At 43.2% G+C, this 22,439-nt stretch overlaps 1 protein-coding gene and 1 non-coding gene across 2 annotated transcripts in view; one reads left to right on the top strand and one right to left on the bottom strand.

The window, feature by feature from the left end:
• fbxl3a (F-box and leucine-rich repeat protein 3a) overlaps nt 1–22,439 on the top strand; it is a 299,930-nt gene that overhangs the window by 135,606 nt on the left and 141,885 nt on the right. The gene's annotated exons all lie outside the window — the stretch shown is intronic.
• On the bottom strand, nt 8,469–8,545 carry trnaa-cgc (transfer RNA alanine (anticodon CGC)). The gene has a single exon. It is a non-coding gene; the product is annotated as a tRNA-Ala (tRNA).

The following is a 22,439-nucleotide window of genomic DNA, read 5'->3' as shown; positions in this document are numbered from 1 at the left end:
ACACTTCATTTACATAAACTGTTCCGTATCCATGAGTACAACCGACCCACCCTTTACCAGGCTTAAAGACTGACGTTATCCGGATATGTAACAACCGGCCCACGTAAAGACTGGACGATATCGGCATGTAAACTTAAACTACTTAGCTAGCATGTTAAACCATTCCCTAACTTAACTCTAAACCCTAAACCGAACCTTAATCCCTAACCTGAACCCCAGCCTAGCTAACGTATAGCCATTTAAATGAGCCTAGCTAACGTCATCCCAACAAATTGGAATTCGTGAAATACACGAATGCTTTATAAAGAAGAAAATCGAGTTGTAACACATCGAAAAAGGTGGGATTTCACATGTGCTTGCCACAAATGTTCAAATAAATTAATTTGCTGGTCTATTTCCACAAATAAGCTGTATGGTTGGGGATGATAGATCAACAAAATATATAAAACAACCACAAAAAATCTGTAAAGCATTGGGCTGATGCAACAGAATTAAATTGGTAAAATTGTGGTGGCCACTCCAATACCTTGATATTGGTTGCGCTTCTTAAGCCATTTTGCCCACACTTTGGAAGAAATGCATGGTCAATTGTTGGCTTTTGGAAGACCCATTTGCCGACCAAGCTTTAACCTTCTGAGGAGATTCTTGGATGTTGCTTCATAGATCCACATATGTCCTTTTCATGATGCCATGCGATTTTGTGAAGTGCACCAGTCCCTCCTGCACGCAAAGCACCACTACAACGGATGCTGCACACCCCAGTGCTCACGAGTTGGGACGTGTTCTTCGGCTTACAAACCTCCCCCTTTTTCCTCCCAACATAAGAATAGTCATTATGGCCAAACAGTTCTATTTTTGTTTCATCAAACCAGGACAATATTCTCCAAAAGTACATCTTTTCCCCCAGTGCAGTGCCATGCCGTGTTCTGGCTTTTTTAACGATTTGGAGCAGTGGCTTCTTCTTGCTGACGGCCTTTCAGGGTATGTCGACATATTAGACTGTTTTTACTGTGGATATAGATACTTTTGTACTGTTTCCTCCAGCATCTCACAAGGTACTTTGCTGTTGTTCTGGGATTGAATTATGCACTTTTCCACCAAGACATTCATCTCTAGGAGACAGAACGCGTCTCCTTCCTGAGCTGATTATGACCGCTGCGATGGATCCATGGTTGTTTATACTTGCGTACTATTTGACAAATGAAAGTGGGTACCTTCAGGCGTTTGGAAAATTGCTCCAATGAGAAACCAGACTCTGGAAGGGTCTACAATTTTTTTCTGAGTTTGGCTGATTTCTTTTGATTTTCCCATGATGTCAAGCAAAGAAAAGAGGCATGAGTTTGAAGGTAGCCTTGAAATACTCACAGGTACACTTCCAATTGACTCAAAATCATGTCAATTAGCCATCAGGACTTCTAAAGCCATGACAATAATTCTCTGCTATTTTCCAAGCTGTTTAAAGCAAGGTAACGTAGTGTATGTAAACTTCGACCCACTGGAATGTGATACAGTGAAATTATAAGCTGGAAATAAATCTGTCTGTTAAACTATTTTTGAAAAATTACTTGTGTCATACACAAAGTAGTGTCCTAACCGACTGCAATCATATAGTTTGTTAACAAACATTTGTGGAATTGTTGAAAAATTAGTTTTATGACTGCCAACCTAAGTGTATGTAAACTTCCCGGGTTCCCGTCGGACACATTCAACTGGTGAGACGTTTGTCCATTTAATGATCGGCAGCTTATAATTTTATCCCTATAGTCGAAATGATACTAGACTAAACAAGATTATCGTAGCCGGAAGTCCATTGCGATTGGGCATGTAGCACAACGCAAAACCTTGATTTTAGTCGCAATACTTGTACTTATCACCATGCTTCATTGAAATTAGAACTCGTTTGACGCAGCGAATGTACATCACATATGGTAGCTAGCTAGCTATGGGCATATCTGAGGACGTAAATATTTAACGGCCACCCCTATGATGAACCATGTCCAATGGCGAATGTTGCATAAGCAATTATGTGAGAAAACCACTTTTCTCCAAGTAGCACACCCAGCATGGTTGTTAAAAATCGAGATCTGTTGTCTTTGACTGCTGACAATGAAAAAAAGTTTAGAATGAGAGATAAAATACTGTTTCATAATAGGGCATTTGTAACGTTTTTCAAATCTTCCTCCTGCCTTTCAGACCGAGTGAAGAGGAGAGAAGGATCGGTGGACCAAACGCAGCTAGGTAGGATGACATGATATTTATTTAAAACAAGACGAAAACAAAACTAACTTGAATATAACCTATACAAATAACAAAACGATGTAAGTACAAACCCTGAACGTAAAGAACCTTACTATGTAACTCGGAAGAAGCGCACCAAATCTAGGAAAAAAATGACACATTAAAACGAAACGAAACAAACAAACCGAAACAGTCCGTATGGTGCAACATATGACACAACACAGGAGTACTCAACAACCCACAACCAAACAGTGTGAAAAAACACCCTACCGCTTAATATGACTCTCAACTCAGGAGGAAATGACAACCACTGCCTCTAATGAGACCATGTTCAGGCTCACCTTTTAAACCAACATCAAGAAACAGAAAACAATAGACTGCCCACCAAACTCACGTCCTGACAGACTAACACCATACAAAACCCTAACAGAAAACAGGTCAGGAACGTGACACCTAACCCCCCCCCTCAAGTGCAAGCTCCGGGCGCGCAACCAGCACAAAGTCTAGCGGGAGTGCTGGGTGGGCATCTGACCACTGTTGTGGCTTCATGGCTCTGCGCGAGTCCCCCACCCACCATAGTCATCCCTACTTACGTCTCCCCCCTAGAATGACCACCCTCATCTTACACCACTTGTTAATGTACTAATTAGAGCCTGCAGCGGTAAGTACTCGGCTATACCCAGGTGTGCAGGTAAATGTCAGTAAGGGCAGAAACCGCGATCAAAGCAGCAATTCGGCGATAAGTAAAGGCCCTCAGGCCAGGAAAGCCGGACAGAGAGGTCATTGAGCTAGGCTCAGGAGCAAGGGCCTCGGTAGCTGAAGGCATTGCGTATCAGGCTCCGCTCTGGGCGAGGGCGCTTCATGTGGCTGCAGCTCTGACGCCATGCGGCTGCGGCCTGGACGCTCATGGCTGGCGTGACGGTCTCTTTGGACGCTGCATGGCGGCTTGACGGCTCTGTACCGTCATGACTGGCTGACGGCTGTGACGCTCATGGTCTGGTGACGGCTCTTGGACGCTCTATGCTGGCTGACGGCTCTGGACGCCTCAGCTGCGGCGGTTTTGTGGCTTGACTCTGTGCTCTGCAATCCGGCTCCTGTTCGGCAGATCCTGTTTTTGGCGGCTCGGGCAGATCCTGTCCTGGTTGGCGGCTCATGCAGATCCTGTCTGGTTGGCGTCTCTGGGCAAATCCGTATCGTGGTGTCTTGGAAATCGCTTGTCGCTCGGGCAGATCCTGTCTGGTTGGCGGCTTCTGCAGATCCTGTCTGTTTGGTGCGGCTCTGGCAGATCCCTGACTGACGAATGGCTCTAGCGGTCTCCTGACTGTACTAACGGTCTGATGGCGGCGGACAGAGCTAAGCCTGGGGACGGCATGCCTCAGACGGCTTGCTGGGAGACGGATGGCTCAGAGCGCTGGGAGCTGCCGCCGCTGGGGAGACGAGTCAGACGCTTCGCAGACGTGCTGGCGACGGCGTGGCTCAGAGCGCTTGAGACATGGCTCAGACGGCGCTGGGGAGACGGATTGGCTCAGTTGTGCGCGCGAGACGGATGGCTAGCAGCGCTGCGGAGACGGAATGGCTCTGGGTGATCTCTGCTGGCGCGAAGGCATTTCTGGCTGCTTCCTGTCATGGCGTCGAAGGCTCTATAGCGCTCCTGTTCTTCGCCGGAAGGCTGCAGCGGCCTCCTGTCTGGCGGGAAGGGCTCTAGCGCTCATGAGCAGACGGGCGCTTTGCAGGCTCATGGCGACGGGCAGTTTGAAGGCCTCATTTGGCAGACGGCAGTTCATCGGCTCGGCTTGTTGCAGACGCGACCAGTTCATGCGCCGTTGGGCAGACGCGCAACTCTGGCCGGCTGAGAGCACTGGTAGGCCTGGTAACGTGTGCCGAAACTGTAGTCACCGGACTGGATGACACCAACATCAGACAGAATAGCGTGAGCAGGGACAGGCACACGACCTCTCGAAGCGCAACTATAAGCCTGATGGAGTGTACGCACTGGTGCACCAGGTGGCACCGGGCTGAGTGCACGCACATCAGGACGAGTACGGGGAGAAGGAACAGTGCGTACAGGGCTCTGGAGACGCACAGGAGGCTTAGTGCGTGGTGCCGGAACTGGAGGCACTGGGCTGGAGACACGCACCATAGGGAGAGTGCGTGGAGGAGGAACAGGGCTCTGAAAACGCACTGGAAGCCTGGTGCGTGGTGTAGGCACTGGTGGTACTGGGCTGGGGCGGGGAGGTAGCGCCGGAAATACCGGACCGTGCAAGCGTACTGGCTCCCTTGAGCATTGAGCCTGCCCAMCCTTACCTGGTTGAATGCTCCCCGTCGCCCGACCAGTGCGGGGAKGTGGAATAACCCGCACCGGGCTATGTAGGCGAACCGGAGACACCATGCGTAAGGCTGGTGCCATGTAAGCCGGCCCGAGGAGACGTACTGGTGGCCAGATATGTAGGGCCGGCTTCATGACATCCGGCTCAACGCTCAATCTAGCCCTACCAGTGCGGGGAGGTGGAATAACCCGCACCGGGCTATGCACACGTACAGGAGACACCGTGCGCTCTACTGCGTAACACGGTGTTCGCCCGTACTCCCGCTCTCCACGGTTAGCCTGTGAAGTGGGCGCAGGTCTCCTACCTGCCCTTGGCCCACTACCTCTTAGCCTCCCCCCAAGAAATTTTTGGGTAGTACTCACGGGCTTTTCGGGCTTCCGTGCTAGACGCGTCCCCTCATAACGCCGGTTTTGGGCTTGATTCTCCGGCCTCCAGCCTTGCTTCCTTGCTGCCTCCTCATATCGCCGCCTCTCAGCTTTAGCTGCCTCCAGCTCCTCTTTGGGGCGGCGATATTCTCCTGGCTGCGCCCAGGGTCCTTTGCCTTCTAGGTCTTCCTCCCATGTCCATTTCTCCAAATAATTCAGCCTCTCCTGTTGTTGCTGCTTGGTCCTGGATTGGTGGGTGGTTCTGTAACGGTTTTCTAGATCTTCCTCCTCCTCAGACGAGGAGAGGAGAGAAGGATCGGAGGACCAATACGCAGCTAGGTATGATGACATGATATTTATTTAAACAAGAYGAAAACAAACTATACTTGAATAAACTAACAAATAACAAAACGATGTAGACAAACCTGAACGTAAGAACTTACATGTAACTCGAAGAAYGCACRAACAGGAAAAATGACTACATAAAACGAAACGAACAAACAAACCGAAAACAGTCCCGTATGGTGCAACATAGACACAGACACAGGAGACAACCACCCACAACAAACAGTGTGAAAACACCTACCTTAATATGACTCTCAATCAGAGGAAATGACAACCACCTGCCTCTAATTGAGAGCCATATCAGGTCACCCTTTAAACCAACATAGAAACAGAAAACATAGACTGCCCACCCAAACTCACGTCCTGACCAACTAACACATACAAAACTAACAGAAAACAGGTCAGGAACGTGACAGGCATATGATGAAGTGTTTATTAAAGAATCCCCTTAACAATCCTATAGTCGGAACACGGTAAGATATGCCACTTCCAGGTTTTAAACAATTATGTTTATGATTAAATAGTTTTGAAATGTTGACTGCCTCCATTCAGATTGTAAGATGAGTGTTGTTGTGTGTTGCTGTGCCTATCTGAACAAACAGTGCCTTTGTCACGTCCTGACCATAGTTCTTATGTGTTTTGCTTGTTTAGTGTTGGTCAGGACGTGAGCTGGGTGGGAATTCTATGTTGTGTGTCTAGTTTGTCTGTTTCTATGTTCAGCCTAATATGGTTCTCAATCAGAGGCAGCTGTCTATCGTTGTCCCTGATTGAGAATCATATATAGGTGGCTTGTTTTGTGTTGGGGATTTGTGGGTGGTTGTTTCCTGTGTCAGTGTTTGTACCACACGGGACTGTGACGGTTAGTTTGTTTGTTATTTTGTATTGTGTCTTGTTTTCATGTTATTAAATCATGGAAACTTACCACGCTACACATTGGTCCTCCGATCCTTCTCGCCTCTCCTCGTCCGAGGAGGAGGAAGAGCTAGACTGCCGTTACAGCCTTGAGTATGACAGAATAAAGCCATTAGACATTAATATTAATTATCTGACCTACATTATATATATCATAAGCTTAATTTTCATTAATTAATAACTTCAATCCCTTTTCATGAATGTCATGTTGTTATTTGGTCTGGAATAACAGCTGTTAATAGGTTTGAACGACTCAACTGAGCCACTGTAAGCTTATGTACACTACAGTTCAAAAGTTTGGGGTCACTTAGAAATGTCCTTGTTTTCCCCATGAAAATATACATGAAATTAGTTGCAAAATGAATGGGAAATGTGGTCAAGACGTTGACAAATAATCCTCCATTTGCAGCAATTACCGCCTCGCAGACCTTTTTGCATTCTAGTTGTCAATTTGTTGAGGTAATCTGAAGAGATTTCACCCCATGCTTCCTGAAGCACCTCCCACAAGTTGGATTGGCTTGATGGGCACTTCTTACGTACCATACGGTCAAGCTGCTTCCACAACAGTTCAATAGGGTTGATATCCGGTGACTGTGCTGGCCCACTCCATTACAGACAGAATACCAGCTGACTGCTTCTTCCCTAAATAGTTATTGCATAGTTTGAAGCTGTGCTTTGGATCATTGTACTGTTGTAGGAGGAAATTGGCTCCAATTAAGCGCCGTCCACAGAGAATGGCATGGAGTGACAGCCATCCTTCTTCAAGATCCTTTTTACCCTGTACAAATCTCCAACTTTACCACCACCAAAGCACCCCCAGACCATCACATTGCCTCCACCATGCTTGACAGATGGCGTCAAGCACTCCTCCAGCATCTTTTCATTTTTTCTGCGTCTCACAAATGTTCTTCTTTGTGATCCGTACACCTCAAACGTAGATTAATCTGTCCATAACACTTTTTTCCCAATCTTCCTCTGTCCAGTGTCTGTTCTTTTGCCCATCTGAATCTTTTATTTTGATTGGCCAGTCTGATATAAGGGTTTTCTTTGCAACTCTGCCTAGAAAGCCAGAATCCCGGAGTCGCCTCTTCACTGTTGACGTTAAGACTGGCGTTATTTGGGTACTATTTACTGAAGCTGCCAGTTGAGGACTTGTGAGGCATCTGTTTCTCAAACTAGACACTCTAATGTACTTGTTCTCTTGCTCAGTTGTGCACCGGGGCTTCCCACTCCTCTTTCTATTCTGGTTAGATCCAGTTTGTGCTGTTCTGTGAAGGGAGTAGTACACAGCGTTGTACAAGATCTTCTATTTCTTGGCAATTTCTCACATGGAATAGCCTTCATTTCTCAGAACAAGAATAGACTGACGAGTTTCAAAAGAAAGGTCTTTGTTTCTGGCCATTTTGAGCCTGTAATTGAACATCACAAATGCTGATGCTCCAGATACTCAACTAGTCTAAAGAAGGCCAGTTTTATTGCTTCTTTAATCAGAACGACAGTTTTCAGCTGTGCTAACATAATTGCAAAAGGGTTTCATAATGATCAATTAGCCTTTTAAAATGATAAACTTGTATTAGCTAACACAACGTGCCATTGGAACATAGGATAGATGGTTGCTGATAATGGGCCTCTGTACACCTATGTAGATATTCCATAAAAAATCTGCCATTTCCAGCTACAATAGTCATTTACAACATTAACAATGTCTACACTGTATTTCTGATCAATTTGATGTTTTTTTAATAGATGTGCTTTTCTTTCAAAAACAAGGACATTTCTAAGTGACCCCAAACTTTTGAATGGTAGTATACAGTATATGGTCGATTCCGTGGGAAAGTCAATTTGAGAGTGCACAAATAAAGTTGGTCATTTCCAAATAAAAACATGTTCATAATTATCCTTAAGGTCTATATGTTGGAGTTTATTTATTTAAAAAGTTTAAGTAAAAAGGTTTAAGGCACATACTAAAAATACATTTTAAAAAAATAGGAAATTGCATTAATTTTTGTACTTACAGAGTAGGATGCCGAGACTCAAAAGGATTTTCAGTCAATCATATTTCATGGCTTTTCGAAAGGGCATAGAGCTTGTTTTTCCACTCACAGCTGTCCACCTGTGTTAATTATGAAGATAAAGCAGCATTCACCATATTTTGTGTGCTTGTTCTGAGATGTGTTCTTCAGACATTTACTGAAACAATTGTTGATATACATTTACGTCATTTAGCAAACGCTCTTATCCAGAGCGACTTACAAATTGGAAAGTTCATACATATTCATCCTGGTCCCCCCGTGGGAATTGAACCCACAACCCTGGCGTTGCGAGCGCCATGCTCTACCAACCGAGCCACACGGGACCACGATATCTTCAAAAAAATGTGTTATAGCTAATATGCTCTCAGAGAATATATGCTGAAATGCATTTCTTGAACATGGCAGTACTGGGGGGGGGGGTTAGATAGAAAGATGAGAGCAGTCCTGGAGTGTCTTTTTCAAATGAAAGCCCCCCCAACATATACTGACTTCATCCAGTGTCTAGAAAGTGGATTGGCAGTATAGGCACATACTGTTATTTGCATAAATTGTTACAATATTTCAGAACATTTGTCATACAAAAAAGGAAATGTTTTGTATATATATATATAAACTATAAGGACGTGGTGCCTGGCCTGGTGCCTTGTAATTATGCAATCCTAAATTGCTATGCCTCTTGCTGGCATTTAAAAAAACATTCCAAATCACAATAAATGTGTAATGATAGATTTTGCTGAAAGGCAAAAATACTATAGAGACCTTACCTCAAACAACTTAATTAAGAGATTTAGGCTAAGCCTCTCGGCAGACTGCAGCTAGCGACTGGAACGAGCGGCAGCTAGCGACTGGAACGAGCTGCAACAAACACTCAAACTGGACAGCTTTATCTCCCTCTCTTCATTCAGATTCAATCATGGACACTCTTACTGACAGTTGTGGCTGCTTTGCGTGATGTATTGTTGCCTCTACCTTCTTGCCCTTTGTGCTGTTGTCTGTGCCCAATAATGTTTGTACCCTGTTTTGTGCTGCTACCATGTTCTGTTGATGCAATGTTGTGTTGCTACCATGTTGTTGTCATGTTGTGTTGCTACCACGTTGTGTTGTCATGTGTTGCTGCCATGCTATGTTGTCTTCGGTCTCTCTTATCGTGATGTGTGTTTTGTCCTATATTTTTATTGAATGTATTTTTAATCCCTCGTCCCCACAGGAGACTTTTTGCCTTTAGGCCGGCATTGTGAATAAGAATTTGTTCTTAACTGACTTGCCTAGTTAAATAAAGGTTGAAAAAGAAAGAGGCATAGCCATAATCCAAGAGGAAGTTCTGTATCTCTTTACTGGAAGCTTGAGAACGTTATTTTTGATCTTTAAAATGATCAGCAAAACTTTTGAAGAGGGACATCCGTTAAACATGTACTTACATTTGTATGGCGTTAGGGTCATATTTGCTAAGCGTTTGCATTTTCCAAAATGTGCATCTATTCATTTCAGACGGGACCCGAATATTTTTTCCCTAAAATATCCTCTAGGGTACTTTTTATTCCATTTTGAAAAGGTGTGCAAATGCCTAGTAAATCCTGCCTCCAGCTTTTTAGACAATTTATACACCAGAGGAGCCTATTCTGCTAATCGTCATAGGTGAAGTATGCGTTTTGGTAAACTAGTCTGAAACAAAAGCCTGGACACCCTGTGGATCGCCATGGCTACATTACTGTATATGGCCATATCATAATAACATCTCCTGTGTCTCTTTTCACGACTACTGAGTGACTGATCCAGGTTGCCTTACCTTGGGGTCAGCTCTGCAACGGTTGTCATGGAGACAGCTGCTCGGGGACAGCAGACAGCTGCTCGGGGTGAGGCAGGAATTCTCCAAACTCATCACCACAGAGGTAGAGATATCACGTCTTTATTATACACTCCAGATTTTAGATCTGTGGGCTAACATAAATCCAGCACTTACATCTAACCACCCTTTATCCCTCTTTTGCAGTGCTTGAATTGCATAATGCCTCTTGAAGGTGGCTTAACCTTATTATCTTTAAAGGCACAATCTGGAATAAAATCTGCTGTTCGAGAATGACATAGCCTGTACATCAATTGTGTCTTGAAGAATATAGCTTAAACATTTATCAGTACCCTAGTACAACTCTCTTACCCTATCATAACCCCAAATTTACTGAGCGTACAAAACATTATGAACATGCTCTTTCCATAACACAGACTGACCTGGTGAATCCAGGTGAAAGCTATGATCCCTTATTGATGTCACTTGTAAAAATCCACGGGTTAAAGAAGGATTTTTAATCCTTGAGACAATTGAGACATGGATTGTGTATGTGTGCCATTCAGAGGGTGAATGGGCAAGACAAAAGATTGAAGTGCCTTTGAACGGGGTATGGTACAGTGGTTCTTCCGTCAAAAGTTGCGTCATACCGCGGCACATCCTGCGTGCTGCCTCAGCATTCTGTGGCACGTCATTTAATTCTCAGCCATTTCTTCTGTTACTGCACGTTATTGCTAGTTTGACCACCAGAGGGCATCTTTGAAAAGCATTTGATAGTATTCCGTGTTGGAATTACCAGAGAATTTAAAACCTTTTTTGTAATAACATAGTATATGGGATTGATTTAAAGAAATTTGGCTTAATTAATTTGATTACTATTATGGTGTTTCCATTCAAAGAAAAATTGTCCGTTTGTAAATTCAAACCGTTTCGCTCTTGGAGCGCAGTACGGTTGATTTGAGCGTGATTTGAGCTCGTTTGTCATCGATCACTAGACCAGAAATATACGTTTTTCCCCTACTTTTTCATTACGCAGACAAAAGCCCAGTTGACACCATCAAGGTGCGGATGTTTACTTTCTAAATCCGATGTGGAGCCCAGTTTCATAATATGACCATATTTCCCAGCTGCTTGCCCTCGTTTTGAAGTAATTGCAAAAAAAACGGGCCTTATTTTAGTACATTTTTCACCCTGCCAGCTCCTATTAGTTCTATTGAGCACCGTGGCACCAACTCGCCTTTAGAACGTTCTATTCCCAGCGTATTGTTCAATGTCACAATGCCTGCTTCGCTGTTGTTGGCAATGAGACCTGATCACGTTGTTTTAGTATTCAAATGTAAAGAACAAAATGTAAACAACAAAAATAATATGGGAACTCTGCGGTCTTTCCATTGTTTCCTATGGCGAAAATATAGGCATGTCTGTCTATTTCGCCAAATATCTCGCAATGTGTATATTTAAATTGTTTTCAAGTCAAGTGTAACCGGTGTGAAATTGCTAGCTATTTAGCGGGGTGTGCGCTAATAGCGTTTCAATCGGTGACGTCACTCGCTCTGAGACCTGGAAGTAGTTGTTCCCCTTGCTCTGCAAGGGCCGCGGCTTTTGTGGAGCGATGGGTAACGATGCTTCGAGGGTGGCTGTTGTCTATGTGTGCAGAGGGTCCCTGGTTTGAGCCCAGGTAGGGGCGAGGAGAAGTAAAACTGTTACACGGGCACCATTTTAATCAGGAGAATCTCCTCTTTGTAATTATGTAAGTCTGGGCAGCGAGCTCATTTGTCATCGATCGCTAGACCAGAAATAGTCAGAAGTTTTTTCCCCCCTACTTTTTCATTCCGCAGACATAAGCACAGTTGACACCATCGAGGTGCGGACGTTTACTTTCTACACAAGTTGTTTTTTTCCAGTTTCGTACGACGAACAGATTGTAGTGGTAAAATAAAAAGGGATACATATTTCATGGAATTCTAAGCATCACTCCAGTCAAAACAGGCTCTGCAAACGTTCGATTCCATTAATTTGCTATTGGCTCACGCTAGTGTTCCAGTTTAGCCAACGCTCTTCAGCCGTTTTTTAGCCTTGGGTGAGTTTTGACTTGTTCTATTGTCCAGCCTATAGAAAGCCAGAGTGAATTTATGAAAGCACCCGAATGTCCATTGAGAAAGCACAATGACTATACCATTTAGCTAAGCTAAGAATGACGGGAATAATCAAGTCAAGTATAACTACTAACGTTAGGTAGCTAGTTAACATACCAGTACAYACTGCTGTAATGATATGCTATGTGGTTTGTAAGGACAGCGTAGCTAACAAATTGTCAGCCAACATAATGTGTAAGGTAACTTATTTGAAAAGTCATTACTTTATTACGTTGAGTAGCAAGCTACCCCTTTGGTTCGTTAGGGCAAATCTGGTCTGTGATAGGAGGGGGGATTTTCACAACTAGCTCGGCTATTAGACAAATCTTTAGTAAAGGTTGAATAGTCTATTGTTCAGCTATTAGCCCTCCTCCCCAACTTGCAACAAATTGCTGTTCCCATCTCATTCCTTTCCCTCTTCCACGCGGCATCATTCTGCTCCTGAGTGGCTCGCTTGTGGGCGTGCTGCAGGATATGGCAGCATCTTCGGTTGTGCTTCAAGAATTCTGCATACAGTAGCACGTTTGTATGAAGGTGTGGTTATTCACAGGTAAATTGTTATACGCTATGGAGGTACATTTGTGTCTTTTTGTCGAGAGCAAAACCTTTTTTATTTTCAATCAAAAMTAATTGTTCTGAAAGCAACTTTTTTCCGACACAAAGGAAGTCAAAGCAGACACCTACGAAGATGGCATCTCAGGTAAGCAGCAATGGGCTGTATTGACGTATCCTATAAATGCTGCATTCGATTGAACGGTCATATCTCAGTTATTGTTTTCATATGTATAAAAAATAAGCTGTTTTCTTTACTTTCAGAGAGCGAGCTGGCCAAGGGGTTGAAAATGTAGATATTGCCAGATGTTCACTGTCCGAGGAACAGGCCGTGGCAGCTATATTGCTGGCAAAAGTTTCCATAACCAGAGGTAATTAAACTTTTCTGTGCTATTTTTCTCCATCTCTGCCTGTCTTGTTGTACATGGAACCTGTCTCACATGCATTAATTAAAAAACCCTTAAGATGTCAGCTGCTAATTTTCCGATTTACACCAAATAAACACAGCCATTTTCGCTGGACTATCTGTTGCTATCTGTTGCTGCCAAGTCATGATTTCCCTGGGGGTTAGCATTGCAATAACCAAGTGGTGAGACACATAGCCCTCTATATTTAAATGTTTCAGGTACACTCCGATAGGTGTCTGCGTCACATACAGTATCTTCTATTGACATTATCTTCTATTGTTTGTCCTCATGTGTCTGTTTTTCAGCATAAAGTACTCTGTAGCCACTTAGTGAGGACACCAGGTGAGACCACACACACACAATAACAGTCTCTCTTCTTCACTTCATCCCTCTCCCCCTTCTCCCTAAGTCCTGTAGGTTATATCAGCTGTTTTGGTGAACCCCTCCTGCATCTGAACTGGCTGACTTTTGTTACTCTTGACTTTCTGACTTGTGTTACTCCTCTACTTGGCTGGTTACTGTTTGTAATGATTTGTCTGCTGGGCGCTGTTCTCAGATAATCGCATGGTATGCTTTCGCCGTAAAGCCTTTTTGAAATCTGACACAGCGGTTGGATTAACAAGAAGTTTACCTTTAAGCTGATGTTTAACACGTGTATCTTTTATGTATGTTTATTATGAGAACTTCTGTTTTGTTGCGTTTCACGCTCTGCAATTTCACCAGATGTTGTTTGAGATAGTGGATTATTGAACAAAACGCGCTAACAAAACTGAGGTTTTTGGATATAAACATGGACTTTATCGAAGAAAACAAACATTTATTGAGTAAATGGGAGTCTTGTGAGTGCAAACATATGAAGATCATCAAAGGTAAGTGATTAATTGTATCACTATTTGTGACTTGTGTAACTCTACTTGGCTTGTTACTGTTTGTAATGATTTGTCTGCTGGGCGCTGTTCTCAGATAATCGCATGGTATGCTTTCGCCGTAAAGCCTTTTTGAAATCTGACACCGTGGTTGGATTAACAAGAAGTTTATCTTTAAACCCATGTATAACACTTGTATGTTTCATGAATTTTTATAATGAGTCCCACACCCCCTAGTGAGGTTAACCCCATACCCTGTTAAATATAAGTAATGCATGTTGAACATGATTTTATGTTAACTAAACTTAAAAGGCTACAATTTATTGTACTCCCGATGGAGTTATCGTTTATATCCCAAATTATGACTTTCTAAACCAATTCGTGAGTAGGCAAATTGGAGACTGCATCGGTTTCCCTGCTGTCTCAGGTGCCAGACTTATTATGGACAGAGCATGACATCTACTGGGGACTGAGACCGTCCCAACCCAGTTCATACATATTGATCCCTCCAAAGTATTACATATGAATCTTAAAATAGACATTTAATAAATATTGAAGCAGAAAGTGAATATCCAACAGAGATTGGTAATAAAAATATAGAGTAACTTTTTGAAGGTATACTAAAATGAAAACAATGCCTTCCAATATGGAGAATGTTATCATGTTTGTTTTGTTTTAAACCTTGCAATAGGGGGAAAGCAAAATGTTGTTTGATTGTGATCCGTGTGTATAAGTAATAGATTTATTTGCAAGAAGGTAGTCCTAGTTGAAGGAAACAGATTATAGAGACTAGTGAAAGTATTTACACAACTATTCAGAACCTTTGCTATGAGACTGAAAAAAATTAGCTCAGGTACATCCTGTTTCCATTGACCATCCTTGAGATGTTTTAACAACTTCATTGGATTCCACCTGTGGTAAATTCAATTGATTGGACATGATTTGGAAAGGCACACACCTGTTTATATACAGTCCCACAGTTGACAGTGCATGTCAGAGCATAAATCAAGCCATGAGGTCAAAGGAATTGTCTGTAGAGCTCTGAGACAGGATTGTGTTGAGGCACAGATCTGGGGAAGGGTACCAAAACACTTCTGCCGCATTGAAGGTCCCCAAGAACACAGTGGTCTCCATCATTCTTAAATGGATCCTTGATGAAAACCTGCTCCAGAGAGCTCAGGATCTCAGACTGGGGCAAAGGTTCACCTTCCAACAGGACAGCAACCCTAAGCACACAGCCAAGACAACGCAGGAGGGGCTTCGGGACATGTCCTTGAGTGGCCCAGCCAGAGCCTGGACTTGAACCCAATCTAACATCTCTGGAGAGACCTGAAAATAGATTTGCTGCAACGTTCCCATCCAACCTGACCGAGCTTGTGAGGATCTGCAGAGAAGAATGGAAAAGAATCCCCCAAATGCAGGTGTGCCAAGCTTGTAGCGTCATACACAAGAAGACTCAAGGCTGTAACGTAACAAAATGTGGGGAAAAATAAAGTGGTCTGTATACTTTCAGAATGCACCGTATGTTGCACAAATCATAAACATGTGCTGGCCCAACACAAATCAATTATCACGGGGCTGCCAGGATAATTACAGAGGAGTCAACTTCAATTAGCCTTACTCTGATTACTTGTATTAGAATTTTACATTGCAAACAGTGAAAGTATTTTTCATGCCACGAAGGGACCGGATCCTAGCAAATGGGTTCCGGAATGAAACTGTCCAAAACTGAGAGGTTGTCATGATGGAATAAGTTGAGGCACCAATTGTTAGTGAGATGAGAAGTGGTGCCATAATATAAATAGCTGAGCTATAAATTCACATTGATGCCATGTAATTTGTCGTAGCCATTAGCACAAAATGGCATGCATGTTTTTTTCATTATAGCTCTATTGTTGTCATTTACAGACATGAATCATGAAGTAAGTAAACTGATACATGAATCCTAAACACAGGTACTATTTTATTTTGTTTATCTCTGCAGTTCTGTAACCAGATTTATTGGAGCCTGGTAGAGATGCATGCAACCATTCTCTAAGGCAGGACACATCCAGGTTGAGGCACATCCAGGTTGAGGCTTGTTACCAGCAGGAACATGGAGCACTACAGCTCAGTAAGACATTATTTCCCCTTTAGATTACATGATACCATTTCAAGAGCTAATACTCCACTCATATAATGATATATACCTGTCAGAGAGACAGAGAGGGTTAGGCAGGAGGCCCTGGGCCAGTGGTAGGTTAGGGGTGAGGGCTCCCTCTCTTTCAAGCACACTCACTACCTCTATTTGTCTCTCTCCGGGTGCTACAGGCATAATACTCCAATGACTTCCAGAGCCATTTGACCAACTACCTGTGATCTCTCCAGAGCACAGAGAAGTAAGCTCCACTCATAATAGTATACTTGATGCACTATGTAAACCACAGGAGGCTGCTGAGGAGACGACTGCTCATAATAATGGTTGGGATGGAGTGAAACCATGTGTTTGATGAGTTCCATACCATTCTATTTATTTCATTCCAGCCGTTACTCTCCAATTAAGATGCCACCAACCTCCTGCTATGTAAACCTCCTTCCCTATTGCAGTCTGCCTGTGTGATGAGAACATAGCATATTATCCAGGGCCAATGGTTCGATACACTGTACAACTCCAATTTGTTCATCCCGCAATCCCCAGGTGTGTCTGCTGGGCTGTGGAACGCTAGTGCAGCATTGGAGAGACCGAATGCAATAAAGTTTTGTACAAACAACTCCTTTTAAAAAGTTGTATTGTAAAGTTACAAACCAATAACGTATCCATTGCATGTTTGTCTCGTTGGTTATCACATTTTTAACTAACTTCTGTGGTAACTTAAACATCAAGACAAATACACTTAGAGCTTATGATTCAAAAGGTCTAAAATAAATGGAAGTCTCATGTTCAGGGTGAATACATTTTTATCCATATACAGTACCAGTCAAAAGTTTGGACAAACCTACTCATTCAAGGGTTGCCAAGAGTGTGCCAAGTGTGTGCAAAGCTGTCATCAAGACAAAGGGTGGATACTTTGAAGCATCTGAAATGTAATATATATTTAGATTTTTTTAACACTTTTGATTACTACATGACTCCATATGTGTTATTTCATAGTTTTGATGTTTTCACTATTATTCTACAATGTAGAAAATAGTCAAAATAAAGAAAAACCTTTGAATGAGTAGGTGTGTCCAGACTTTTGACTGGTACTGTATAACAGAAATCACACAGGTGTGTCAACTAAAACATATATCCCGGTTGTTACATAATGTTTTGGGGGACAGAATGGCTGCGAGACAGACTGTTGCTGTACTCCCAGGTCAACCCTAAACCCTTGCTTCCGGTACCACTGAAAGCGTAAAAGGTTAGAAGATAGAAAATGACACCGCAGCCCTGTTTGTGGAGCGTCGGGTTCTTGTCATCCCTTGTCATCCCTTGTCACTCTGAACCATAGTAAATTAGAATTATATCAGAGAGGGAGGACGAGGCTTTTTTAAATCTGTCCTTAATTTCATGTCAGGACTATCAGTTTGATGTTTCCAATACACAAACAGCTTGGAAGGGAAGGCAAAGCAATGGCATTTCATACACACGCGGACACACAGCATGCGCTTGCACACTGACACACGGGCATACACACACACACTGACAGACACACACACACACACACAGGAAAATGTGTAGATATTTGAAAATGGCATCCATACAGCTGATCATTTTGCGTCTCTTATTTTTGCTCCAATAGCTCCTCAGATGGGACTTTTTGAAGTTGAAGGCCATATTGCAAGTAAAATCCCCCCCCCCCCAAGTAGATGCGCTAGTATGCAACACCCCCTCAAGTGGTTGATGCAGCCTATGATTTTGTCTGTGATGTTAATTCATGTCACGTTGCGTGAGGGATCGGGAGACAGGCGTAATGCGTAATAGTTTTTTTTTATTTCACCAAAATTACAGCGTGCCATGTAAAGGACGAAGACCAAACAAACACGTGTACAAAACACAGGGTTGAGACCCAAACAAAAGAGCGAGGAGTACCTCAAATAAATACACATGCGCACAATGATTAACACACGGGACGAGACCCGTAATCATCTGCACAATACACAAGGGCACGAAAGCCAAAAACAACAAGGCACAGGTACTCACAGGCACAATGGACATTAGAACAATAATCGACACCCCAATGGTGAACCAAAGGGCACATTTATACAATTACAATCAGGGAAATGTGGACCAGGTGTACGTAATGACACAGTTCTGGAGGGATCCGTGACAATTCAGTAGAAAGACTCTGGAGCTGACTGGTGACAACATCTGGAGAAGAAGCCCTTTCTACAAACAAGTAGCTATTACTTCTGAGCCTGAAGTACTCAAATAAAACCAAAACTATCTTCTTGAAGGTAATTGTCTCTTATTTGTGTATATTCTTTTGGGGGGTAAACGGCATGAACTTGGCATTGCTAGCTGGCTCCTGACTTATTCATTCTACTTTACCATCAGCTGTCAAGCTTTCAGGCAGCTTTAGATGTGAGGGGGAAATGTATATATTTGATAGCTATCCATCTGATTTAGAAAGTTGGTAAAAATGCCAATGGCTAGATTGAAACCTGCTGGGGGGGAAGCTAGCTAACATTACTGAACTCACAACATCAGTCTCTGATCTCACTCGTGGACCGTAGCTAGGTTTCTAGGAAATAACAACAGCTATACTTTAAAGACTAGTTACTTACTATTGAACACATTTTTGTCAAACTACTTCATTCCCCTGCCTGTTTAATGATGCATTGGTGATAAGGAATTAATATGATTGCATCGACAACGGGGAGCTGGTCCTAGATCCCTACTCTGAATACGCTTTGTGAACACATCCCGGGAAGAAAGCTTTTGCCCAATACCATGCACAGCAGTCGTTTCACCACAGGACCCTGGAGGTATTAATGGTTATTAACTAAACATTGTATTTGAATTTCCAAATATCAATATGACACTAACAACATGGTGGTGCAATGCAGTGAATGCTAACATGGCTTTGGTGATGAAAGGTACATAATGCATTTATTGTCATCTCCCTATCGTGCCACTGCTGTGACATCGGCCTGGATGGGGACACACGTCTTTTTCAAGCTGCCTGACTGGATACTTTCTGGTACGTACCTCAAAGAATTCAACACAATTGGTAAGTAATGCGATACTTGTGTCAATTCACCTCAAAGAAATGTATAATACGATATTTGTGTTGAATTCTTTGAGGTAAGTACAAGTATCTATCGTTTACATGGTTTCTTAGTTAATACCATGTACAGTATATACCAGGTAAGTACCAGCTAAGGCAAATGTGCAGCTCAAATACAAAGCCTACCCTCCTCTATGGTGTAACGTGGCATCTAGAGAAATAGAATAGTCTGATCATCTCATAGACAGATAAGCTTAGGCAGGTCATTGACAAGGTCGGGAGCATGGCCAGCAATGATAGCATCCAATCTAAGGTGTCGTTTCATTTAACTCCACTCATCCTCTTCAAAAACACAAATTTTAATCTCAGAGGAGAAAGCAGGAGAATTAACTCGACATCAGTATTCAAGTTCATGTTCAGTCTTAACAGTGAAGCAGGAGTAATGAATGTAGGGCCTGAAAACTTGGTCTCCTGTCACCCCGGGCGTAATAACTTCTCAAGTGTATCTGTGTGTTCCAGCTGCGACCAAACAGCCTTATCATTCGTGAGTCGTGCTACATTTTCCATTTCTCTATATTTATTTTTTTATCTTAGCCCCAAAATGAAAGTCCAATGCATTTCAATCCTGGCAATACTGCGACCCACTCAGCTTGGGTAAGGGGGGAGAACAAAAGCAAATTAGAATGCTGAAGGAGGCCCATCGAGGGAAATGGCAAGTGTTCCAGTTTCAATTCAACTGTTCCAATTCTGTTCAGTCATGGAATCAGGTTACATTTTTTCACATAGTATTAAAAGGGAGAGGAAGAAGAACAGTTTCTCTACTTTTCTCTAGTCCTTTTGATTCCAGTACCTGAATGAATAATTATCTTGGTTTTTAGCACAGTACCTTTTACGTGCCCAAAAACGCCCTCTGGGTATGTACCCTGAACTCTGTAACTTGCTGTTCCTATGTGAATGTAGAACGAGCAAAATCTGTCTCCTCTGATATGATGGAGGGATGGGGGATGACAGGATAGGGTAAAGGAAGAGGTGTATGGAGGAGAGGAGATGAGGAGAGGAGACTAGATGAGAGGGGATGAGATGGCAGAGGGGAGGAGAGGAGAAAAGAAGAGACGAGAGGGGAAGGAGAGAGACGAGAGAAGAGAAGCAAGTGACAGACAGGAGGAGAGAAGAGAAGAAGAGGGAAAAGAGTCGGAGAGGACAACAGAGGAGACGAGAGGAGCGGGAGTTCACAAGTCAAGTACTCAAGAGAAAATGCATTTCTCTCAGTGAGTAGTTAGGGGAATGCCTATTCAGATGACTTCTGGCTTTTTAAAAAGCTAAAGAGAAAAGTCAGATAAATGTAGGAGTTGAAGGGGATAATATTTGCCTGAAGTTACCCCAGTTGATATAAGAGTTCAACTACCTACGTTGAGTTTTGCATGGTGTGATCTGTTCAAGCTTCGCCTGTTAATAACTTTGACAGCCATTACATCCCTGAGTTGCGTTGATTGATTAAATTGATGGGAGGTCACCGGCTCACATATGATAAGAAATAGTCTGACTGTGAACATTAATGTCAAATCAAGTAGCTGGCCGGCGCCACAAGATATGGTTCTGGGTTCCGAGATTAGGGCCAGGATTCAATCAGATCAGCGCTAACCTGGGTTAGCAGACACACTAAGTGCTTGTCATTGCTTTTGTTTCGGCCGTATTGGAAGTCTAACTGCGTTGGAGAGCTGTTGAAATCGGTGAGTGGCTGCTGTTTATGTATTTGTATTAATTATGGATCCAATTAGCTGATGCCAAGGAAGTAGGTACTCTTGCTGGCGTCCAACAAAATTAAGGCAGTTATACAATTTTAAAAACATTGCAATACATTTCACAACAGATTTCACAACACATTAAGTGTGTGCCCTCAGGCCACTACTCTATTACCACATATCTACAACACAAAATCCATGTGTGTATAGTGCGTATGTTATCATGTTTGTGTGTACAGTATGCATGTGTATGTGCGTGTGTGTGTGTGTGTGTGTGTGTGTCTTCACAGTCCCTGATGTTCCATAAGGTGTATTTTTCTCTTCTTTTTTTCTGCTTGCATCAGTTACTTGCTGTGGAATAGAGTTCCATGTAGTCATAGCTCTATGTAGTACTGTACACCTCCCATAGTCTGTTCTGGACTTGGGGACTGTGAAGAGACCTCTTGTGGCATGTCTTGTGGGTTGTTACGAATCCCTTTGGCCCGGCAGTCTAGGGGGGATGGTAACGAGACCCGTAACATAACTCATGCAAAGTATAGTAGTGAAAAAGTAACAGTGAGAACGAAATAACCACAGACAACTATACACTTCCGGCGCCGACAGAGATGGCCACCTCGCTTCGCATTCCTAGGAAACTATGCAGTATTTTGTTTTTTTACGTGTTATTTCTTACATTGGTACCCCAGGTAATCTTAGGTTTCATTACATACAGTCGGGAGGAACTACTGAATATAAGAGCAACGTCAACTCACCATCATTAAGACCAGGAATATGACTTTCCCGAAGCGGATCCAGTGTTTTGCCTTCCACCCAGGACAATGGATCTGATCCCAGCCGGCGAACCTAAACAACGTCGCCGTAAAAGGGGCAAACGAAGTGGTCTTCTGGTCAGGCTCCGGAGACGGGCACATCGCGCACCACTCCCTAGCATACTACTCGCCAATGTCCAGTCTCTTGACAACAAGGTTGATGAAATCCGAGCAAGGGTTGCCTTCCAGAGAGACATCAGAGACTGTAACGTTCTTTGCTTCACGGAAACATGGCTCACTCGAGAGACGCTATCGGAGTCGGTGCAGCCAGCTGGTTTCTTCACGCATCGCGCCTACAGAAACAAGCATCTTTCTGGTAAGAAGAGGGGCGGGGGGGTATGCCTTATGATTAACGAGACGTGGTGTGATCATAACAACATACAGGAACTCAAGTCCTTCTGCTCACCTGACTTACAATTCCTCACAATCAAATGTCGACCGCATTATCTACCAAGGGAATTCTCTTCGATTATAATCACAGCCTTATATATTCCCCCCCAAGCAGACACATCGATGGCCCTGAACGAACTTCATTTGACTCTATGTAAACTGGAAACCACATATCCTGAGGCTGCATTCATTGTAGCTGGGGATTTTAACAAGGCTAATCTGAAAACAAGACTCGCTAAATTCTATCAGCATATCGATTGCGCAACCAGGGCTGGTAAAACCCTGGATCATTGTTATTCTAACTTCCGYGACGCATATAAGGCCCTCCCCCGCYCTCCTTTCGGAA

The sequence above is a fragment of the Salvelinus sp. IW2-2015 genome, linkage group LG36 (genome assembly GCF_002910315.2).
Source record: "Salvelinus sp. IW2-2015 linkage group LG36, ASM291031v2, whole genome shotgun sequence".
In the NCBI taxonomy this organism is placed as follows: domain Eukaryota; kingdom Metazoa; phylum Chordata; class Actinopteri; order Salmoniformes; family Salmonidae; genus Salvelinus; species Salvelinus sp. IW2-2015.
Note: the sequence above shows the minus strand (reverse complement) of the source record. Positions and strands in the feature narration are given on the sequence as shown.